Source organism: Candoia aspera, chromosome 2 (assembly GCF_035149785.1).
Source record: "Candoia aspera isolate rCanAsp1 chromosome 2, rCanAsp1.hap2, whole genome shotgun sequence".
Lineage (NCBI taxonomy): Eukaryota > Metazoa > Chordata > Lepidosauria > Squamata > Boidae > Candoia > Candoia aspera.
In genome coordinates, this window is record NC_086154.1 from 136,286,168 (window position 1) to 136,295,607 (window position 9,440).

Consider the following 9,440-nt stretch of genomic DNA (forward strand, 5'->3'; position numbering starts at 1 on the left):
AGCAAGCTCCACTGACCTAAATGGGCTAACTTTTAAGTAGATAATAAGATTGGGATTGCTTTTGTCTGCAATTCTAAATAGGTCATAAATGTATTTGTGCTTATTTCAAAGGAAGCAACTTTGTATTCAGGTATCGTGAATTGGCAGTTCTATATATTTACCTTTGGAAATAAGTTCAGTTGAATTCAGTGGACCTTATACTGATGTATACAATTGGGGCTTCAGTGCACATGTTTGTTTGTTTGTTTCCAAATCAGCTAATTCTACTGAATTGGCAGAATATTTAAGTGGTCAGTGTGAAGGCCCTAATACCCTTTTTGTGGTCCTTGCCCTCAGAGCCTTCTCCAACAAGGATTGCTAAAAAATGACCACAGTTTCCCACCATTCTGAATGGGGAACAAAAGCTGTTATGTAAGCGTATCACAGTTAAAAACACCTTCCTAAGCTCTTTCCCCAAAAGGGCCCTAACCACAGGCATGATACAGCTCTGCACAGTTTGCAACCCTGAGGCTCCATTCCCAAAATATTTAGCATGGATTTTGCCCACCAAAAGTTGTCTGCCCCTGAGGAAAAGCAACATTTTGGGCCAATTATGCCATGAACTCTTTTCTCCATCCTCTAGTATGTCCAGAATGTAGGCTGGGGATTATTACTCTATAGAAGGGTTTCTCCACCAGTGTTCCATGAGAGGACATTAGGGGTTCCCTGGGAGATGATGATTTATTTTAAAAATTATTTCAAATTCAGGCGACTTCACATTAAATAATACTTTATTTTTAGTTTAAGAACACTGTTAATGCATCTATACAGGCCTACACAGGAAACAAATACAATAATTTTGTAACTTCTGGCCTAGATTTGAGCCTAAATCTAGGGGGCAGGAGTTCCCTGAGGTCTGAAAAATATTTCAAGTTCCTCCAGGGTCAAAAGGTTGAGAAAGGCTGCACTACTGTATTAGTGTTCTGCAATATTGGGATAATGCTGTTGACCTACAGTAAGAATGTAGAGATACTTTGTACCAGTCATTCTCTGTTTAAATCCATTATTCTGTCATATTATTACATATGTCTAACAGACGGTACGCAGGATAGGTTTAGGCATATTAAAAATGATGAGTTTTCCAGATAGGCAGAAATAAGTCAGTTTGGCTCATCCCTCAGTAGTAGTCCAAGGTGCATCTTTTCATTTTTTAACAAATTATGTAAATGGTTGCCATTCATTCCTGAGATGAAAAGTAAAAAAAAAAAGTTTCTTGCCACCCAGTAGCCACCAAATATATAAGAATAGGTAGTTTACTAGTTATTTATTATTCCCATAAAATGTCCTTCCAGTGCCTGAATTCACCAGTGCCTGAATTCACTAAAGCACAATGACTCCTTAGGGAAGAAACTGACCTCCCACTCAGATGTACCTCATTTTTCATTTCAACAGCAGTAGGTTTTCTGGCACTGTATTAGACTAAAGAAGCAGTTCTTGCAATAATACTCCTACACTGAAAGTCAGAGGACAAGGAGTCACTGTTTTTTAGTTGATTTATGTCCCACCTTTGATTCAGAAGTTCAGAGCAGCATATGTGGTGCTCTCTTCCTCCCTTCCCCGCCCCCCCATAATAACTATCCTGTGAGATAGATTGGGCGGAGAGACGGTTCATGGCTCAAAGTCACTCAGAGAGTTTCTGTGGTAAATTAGACCCCCGGTCTCCCCACTTTGAGTCCAGCACCTTAGCTGCTGCACCACACTAGCTCTCAGGAATCAGACAAGCACACCTATTAGTATATTATTGTTTCTTACATCAGCCTCCTATTTTGCTTGTTCGTTAGCTTCCTCAAATACACAGTGCATTGTGAATTTTGGAATAGGTCTGAACACATTATTTACTTTTATTCCTATAAGATTAACTCTTAAAAGGTTAAAATAATACTGCGTAAACATTGCCTACCCCCAGTTTATATCCTTTTTTCTTTTGAAGGCAGAATCCCCCAGAGTAATCTCTTGGGAGCTATATAGTGGATGTGGTTGAAGTATTCAGTACAGTAGGTGGTGCCAAAACCCAAAGGGATTGGGACACCTGATTTCCCTCTGATATCAGGTTTTTTTCTCTCACACACACTTCTATCCCTCTCTAAGAACAGGGTTTTAAACTTAGGATTTTAAACTTAGGCTGAAGGGTACCCAACATTAGTCTGAGGATCTCAAATTGCCTACCCATAATTTAAACCAATAGGGTTCATTTTATAATAACTTCAGATCAGTAGTTTTTAGCTTCTGTGGTATAAGAGCAGTTTGTCCCACAGGCCCTTTAAGGGAAGAAAAGTGAATTAGTGGTTATGGTGGCTAGAGCAGTGGTGTTATTTTTTTGCACATTTCTCTGTGTAAACCCACCCTTCTCCATCTGTCAGGATCCTTCCCATAGATCTACCCAGATTCCAGAATTCTATAGTTTAAAAGTGTGCAACAGACATTACAGGACTGAATGCCAGTTTTTATTTATTTATTAAATGTGTATGTTGCCTGACTCCCAGCAACTCTGGGTGGTTTACAAATAGTTAAAAACATTTAAAAACAAGGAAACAAAACAAAACAAAGATGGCAGAGATGACAAACTTGGATGGCAACAAAGAAAAAGAAGAAAAGGGGACTTCAGTCACCTTCACCAAAAGCCTGGGTGAAGACCAAGTCTTTAGGGCCCTTCAAAACACCAGTAGGGTGTGGGTTATTTGAATCTCGGGGGGAACCTCATTCCAGAGGACAGGCAGTGCTACAGAGAAAGCATAATTCTGGAGTCCCAATAGATGGCATTGTTTAATTGAAGGAAAACAGAGGGTGCCAACCCTGCCAGATCAGATTAGCCGGGCAGATACTGGGGAGACAGGTGGTCTCCCAACTAACCAGGCCGCATGCCATGTAGGGCTTTATAGGTAACCAGCACCTTGAGCCACACCTGGAAGCAAACTGACAACCAATGCAGCTCGTGGAGCAGAGGTGTAACATGTGCTGAACAAAGAGCACCATAACTGCCCACACTGCTGCATTTTACATCAGCTGTAGCTTCCAGAAGCAGAGGTGTTGCATGGGCATACTGAGGCATGCCCATCACTGCCCATGTCACTGCATTCTGGACCATTCTGAAGCTTCAAAGACAGCCCCACATTGAGCCCCATGTATGTCCTGATTTGATTGGGATGGTCCCAGTTTTGTGCTCCAGTCTGGGCATCCTAACCAGCTTATTAAAAAACTGGGCTGTACAAACTCACAAAAGGGGAGTGCTGCTTTAATCATCTGTCACAATTCATTCCCCCTTTGTAAAGGGGGGCAAGATTAAATGGCTCAACCCATACTCTCCATTTGCCCATAGGAGTACACATTTAGTCTTCTGACACAATTTGCTCTTTTTGCCTATGCAAGCCAGCAGGCATGATCAGGTATGACCTTTGTTCTGGTTCAAATGCTTGGGAGAAAAAATATATATGGCTTTATTGGAATATACTTTCCTTGGTCCAACATGTACATTTTAACTTATGTTCAACCCTAGACCAGTTAGGAGCTGTTATGACTTCTGCCACCATCTGTAAAATCCCAAACTCCCATCTTTACAGCTGTATTTCCACAAAGTAAAGTCCATTCTAGCCATGCTTTATAGAGGTCAGTTTTTGAGAGGTAATGTAGGTGTTTTTCATATTCTTGTGAAATTGTAGTTTAGCTCATGTTTTAGTCACTGATAAAGAATCTATTTTTATACTGTTGTTTTTATTGGTTGTTGGGAGCCACCTAGGGTCACTGTGTGAAATAGGCCACCATATAAGTTACATGAATGAATGAGTGGATGGATGGATGGATGGATGACACTTATGGGTGGAACTGTCACTCAAGGAGTTTCTTAAAGTGTTTTTCTGGACAATTATTACTTGAAATAGCTTCCTGTATCGTTGTAGTTAAATGGAAGATTTGGGATCTATACTTTTATATATATTTTATATGCTGCATATACATATATCGTACAGTATGCCACAAATGGCTTGGTGTGTCCTGAGAAGTTATTCTTAGCTTAAAAAAAAAAAGGTGGAGGGCTTCGTTTTAGCCAAACAAGCGTATGAGGGTCCATTCCAGCAATAAACCTGTTTTAGACCCACCCTTAAAATGAATTAGATAAGCCTTTAAAACAGAATAGATGGCTGGTACTATTAACTGTAATGCCAGACTCAGACTCCAAGGAATCAGATGCCAAAGAGCCTGCTTTGGGCGTATCAGTTAAATGGCAGCTTCTAGAATCTCCAAGTTATGAAGTGCCTAAGGCTGACTCCACCGGCAATCATTTGGAGCAGCTGAGTAGACAGTCAGATAATGAGGGTCTTAATCCCAGGCAGCCAGTTAGTCCCCAGACATGCCACACACTTTGGAGAGCAGAACAGGAGTGCTGGGCACACATCCTCACGTGGCAACAGTGGCACTGTTCCTAATGGGTTCCCACTTGGTGCTTGCCCTATATCACAGTGGCTGCCCACTGGCATGTCTCCACACAACCGTTCCACATGGACTCTGTCTGCTTGTGCTTTGGGACCAACATATCCAGAAACTCTGCTACTCCAACCACAAACTGGCTGACAACCATCCCATGAATATCACTGATCCTTGGACTGTGCCTTGATATCATTTTAGACTTAGATTCATCGAAGGCTAGCTTTTGTTTTGGGACTTTGCTAACAATTGCAGACGTCCCTGCTCTGTGTGCCATACTTGTTAATCTCTGCTTTCCCAAAATAAGTTGCTGTAATCTAATCCCAGTGTGCACACTTGGCCTGGAACAGGAAGTTTGTCCCTAACCCCTAGTACCCAGGGAAGGGAGGCTGATTCTTGCCCTGCCACTGCCACAACATGGAGCAGGTCCTTATGGAAAATGCCCAGTTTAGGCATCAAATTGTATTACTTAGCACTTGGCTGAACAAATTGCAGACCCAGCAATAGCCAGCGGCTGCCACTCCCCTCCCATCCTGGAAATGCCCCATTGCTGCATCCGAAAAGTTTGATCAGGTGTGTACTCATTTTTTTACATTCTTTGCACAGTGTAAACTTTGCATAAGTTGTTAATATATTGTTTTCTACTACAGATTAAGGTTACTATGGTAACTAATGATTTTGGCTGGGTGAAGAGGTTGAATTTAATTGTCCCCTTTTCACGTGTTAATGGTTGCATTGCCTAAGGGAGGAACTTGCCTGAACTTGTTTTAGTTTCAGTTTCCCTTCTGTGTAGGCTTGCAGAGAATATGCAGCTGAGAGAAATCTCTCCTCTCAGCAAACTGCCTTTAATTATGTTTGTTTTCTGTAAATAAAATTATTTTTATAGAAATGCCTGGTGTGTGACTTTTCTGATCTCTCCTGGGCCAAATGCTTTCTAGCACTCTGCCAACAACGGTCACATCCTGAATATTTCCTTACTGACCGCTTCTGCACAGGGATTGTGAGAAGTCTCCTGATGGGTTCTGCTGTAAGATTGGCCATGCCACTGCTGGATGACTTTGAGGAATTCAGCAGGCAACTTCAAGCCATGTATGACAATGCAGTGAGAGTTCAAACAGCTAAAAGGTACATTTGAGAACTGTGATAAGGAAGCTGCTGGGTGGCTGAATACATGAGCAGTTTTGTGCTGCTGACTCTCAAGTTCTGGTGTAGAACTATGTGGCCCTTGCTGACCAGTTCCTAGACAAACTGGCCCAGGCTGAGCACTGGAGACAACTGAGACTTCGTTCACTTCAGTCCACAGCAAGGGAGATGGCCCAGCTCTTTTTACAGAACATCTTTTGCCCACATGGATTGCCAGAAACTGATTTCCAATTGCAGCCCACAATTTACTACCAGATTTGGGCAGGTGCTGTTTAAAAATCTGGGCATCCAGATCCATGCCATTGGCACTCCATCCTCAATTTGATAGATGGATATAGAGATTCTTGATAAACTTCCAGCAGGACAATTGAGTGCAGCTACTGGCCCTTGCAGAGTTTGCCTATAACAATGCCCAACATATGTCAACTCAAATGGCACTCTTCTTGGCAAATTATGGTTTCCAACCCCATATTTCCCATTGGCACAACCAGCATCCTCTGTCCTGGACACAGACGAGCTGCTGCAGGAATTACAAGCCAGCAGGTCCTTCAAGACCAGCTCCAAAAAGCCAAGAAGCCTACAAATGTTTTATTGATCAGCACTGGCAGCCTGGAGATTCTCCAGAAATGGGGGACTTGGTGTGGATGTTGACAAGGCTTATAGCAATGCAATGGCCTTTGGGAAAAACTAGACCATTGCTTCCTGGGGCTGTTTCCTATGGAGTCTGTAATCAACCCCATGGTGTACAGGATCAGGCTGCCTCTGATGCTCAGTGAAGGTAAATTCCGTACTTCGTTACTCTTGAGACTACCTGTCATTCCCTTGAGCCCATGTCATGCTACATCACTTCTGCCACCTGTGATAGTCCTGGAGGAGCCCAAATATGAGGCGATATACATTCTAGACCCCCCTCAGTGGGGCTGCTTCATAAGTACTTCATAAATTGGAAGGACTACTGTAACGGTATGTAGGAATGACCCTGGGAGAGAGGAGGGAGTGCTGCAGACTGGACAACCAGCATATAAAAGATGTCTCAGCCCACAGAAGGGGTGGTGGTGTGGGAAATGTTTCAGGAAGGACCCTCCCTAGTTTCCCAGAGAGTAAAAGGAAAGGAGCAGAGAAATACTTTCAGTCTTGCAAGATTCTGTTAATGTAATCCAACAATAAAGATAGAGCTAGTGCTCCTGGTTGTGTATCTTCTCTGGACTGCCTTGCAGGGCTGACAACTATAGACGTGAGAAGTCCTTGTGGGAAGATATGGAACAAGTCTGTGCCCCATGGCTGATGCAACTCTTTCATCCATGCATCCCCAGAAGCCTAGGGCCCTGGTCAGGAAAGAAGGGGGCCCTGGAGGGGGTGGGGAATAGTGTCATGCCTGACTTGGTTTCTGAGGAATCTGAGTCTGAAGAGCCTGCTTCAGACACACTGGGTGAATGGTGGCCTCAGGAATCAGGAAGTAATCAAGCACCTGAGGCAGATTCTGCCTGCAGTCTTTCAGAGCAGCTGGGTAGGCAGTCAGATGACAAGGATACCAATCCCAGGCAGCACTGGATGCACTTTGCGCCATGGAGAACAAATAGTGGCGCTTGGCACACTTCCTTGCCAGGCAAGAGTGGCGTCATCTCTAACTGGTTCCCACCTGGTGGCTGAGGGTCCCTCCAACCAGTTCGCCTCCACTGGGGACAGCCATTCCGCCCTGGATGTGCTCATGCTTCAGAACTACTACAGTATATCCAGAAGCTCTGCTGCCCTGACCAGCGGATAACGACTGTATCCTGTGAACTCCGCGGAAAGCCTTGACCGGGATTTGACTGCTGCCTGCTGTTTTGGACTTAGACTTGTTGCAGGCAGTCTCGTTTGTGTGTGGGCTTGGGACTTCACTAACCATGCATGCAATTGCACACATACTTGTGCTGCCTGCTGCTGCTGCTGCTGCTGCTGCTGCTGCTGCTGCTGCTGCTGCTGCTGCTGCTGCTGCTGCTGGTAAATTTCTGCTTTCCCAGAGTAAATTGCTGCAGCCTAATCCTAGTTTGCATGCTTGGCCAGGAACAGGACATTAACTTAATGGGACATTTCTAGTACGACTAGATGTCAGTAAGGATGTTGGTTATACTATGTGTCCTGACTCCCAGGAAACACTCTGAGACAGGGAACTGTTCTCTAATGTTTATTTGCTAATACATAACAGTAATCCTAACAAACTGAACAAGCGTGGGAAAAACCCATCCATATAAACCCCGCAGGTTAAGGCGGTCCCAATCTGTGCCTCTTGGAATGGCTCACCAATTCCTCAGTGCTACGCATGCGCTTAACAGTCTGGAAGGGAGCCCCCTGCTCGCCATCCTTACTCATGACACTATGTCTGTGTCAGCAGGCCATTTTGTGGGTTTAAATTTTAAAAGGTTCTTACCTAAGACACCACAGTAGTCACGTGCTATCTGTGACTGCACACGCTGCCGTAGATACTAGGGCTGTGGACACCGTAAAAATAATTTTGAAGAGAACTTCTCTGCTATTCGTTCAATCATCCTGATTTTTTAAAAAAAGACTTCAAGTGTATTTTTGTCCAAGTGTGATAAAAGGTGCTGTTTTCAGACTAGGTCTGAAGCATTTTGTACTAGGTCTGAAGCATGAGAGCTAGTTTGGTCTAGTGGTTAAGGCACCGGGCTAGAAACCAGGAGACTGAGAGTTCTAGTCCCGCCTGAGGCATGAAAGCCAGCTGGGTGACCTTGGGCCAGTCCCTCCCTCTCCGCCCAACCCACCTCACAGGGTTGTTGTCGTGGGGAAAATAGAAGGAGGAAGGAGCATTTGGTATGTTCAGTGCCTTGAGGTATTTATAAAAATAATGAAGGTGGGATAGAAAATAAATAAATTTATTCCAAATTGTATTTAAAGTGTGCTCAATCATAATAGATACCCTGGGAGATACAATACCAGTGAGCACGCTCTCCTGTACAACAGTGCTGGCATGGGAGTGTGTGGGACTGAGCGGGTTGCAAGAAAACTGCTGTTAGGGGTGCCACCTGGATGCTACTGATTCAGTAGACAAAAGTGTACTCTGGGTCTGGTTCAGATACGAGCTTTCTTTTGCTGTTATTAGCACATTATGAGATTGGACTCCTGGGTCTGAAAACTAATCAGGTTTGATCCTTATGGCCCATACCTGCTCAAAAGCAGCCTGAGAACGACAGTGATAGATTCAATAAGGAGAGTAGAAGGGGGAAGGATTAAACCTTTCCTTCCCACTTACATTTGGCTGTTGCACAGATTGCCAAGTTTGTTAGTGATGAGATCTGCAGAGCAATCCTATTCCTGTCTGCTGAAAAACAAGCCTCATCAAATATGGCTTATTCCTGGGTAGCTGCAGCACTTTCCAGACATCAACTGCATAACCTGTTATATTGTTCTCCTTAACTGTGCTTTGGATTTCATGCACTGTAGCAAGGGAGGGTAGGCTGAGCAAAAGAGCAGAGGTCTGAATTGCAGCTTTCTGCATTCAAATCTGCTGGCTGTCATTTCTTTCCTCCTGCGCTGCAAGTATAATTCCTTACGGCGCAGATACGGTTCGCCTAACAACAGCGGTTCCTGCTGGCTGCACAGAACCAGCAAGGAAACAGCCTTCTGCTGGGTGGAAGGTGATTGGCTAGTTGCCTCCTGTTGCTGGACAGCATGTCCGTCTCTTCCCTCTCAGCCTGACACCTAGCGGACAATTACCAGAATTTTAGTGCTGGGGCTGGGAGGAAGGCACTGTGGCTCCCGATTAAATTCTCCTTCCCTCCGTGAATCCTGAGTGTTACAGGCAAGTCCAAGGCAGTCTGTCATCTTGGCAGATCAGGCAGCTG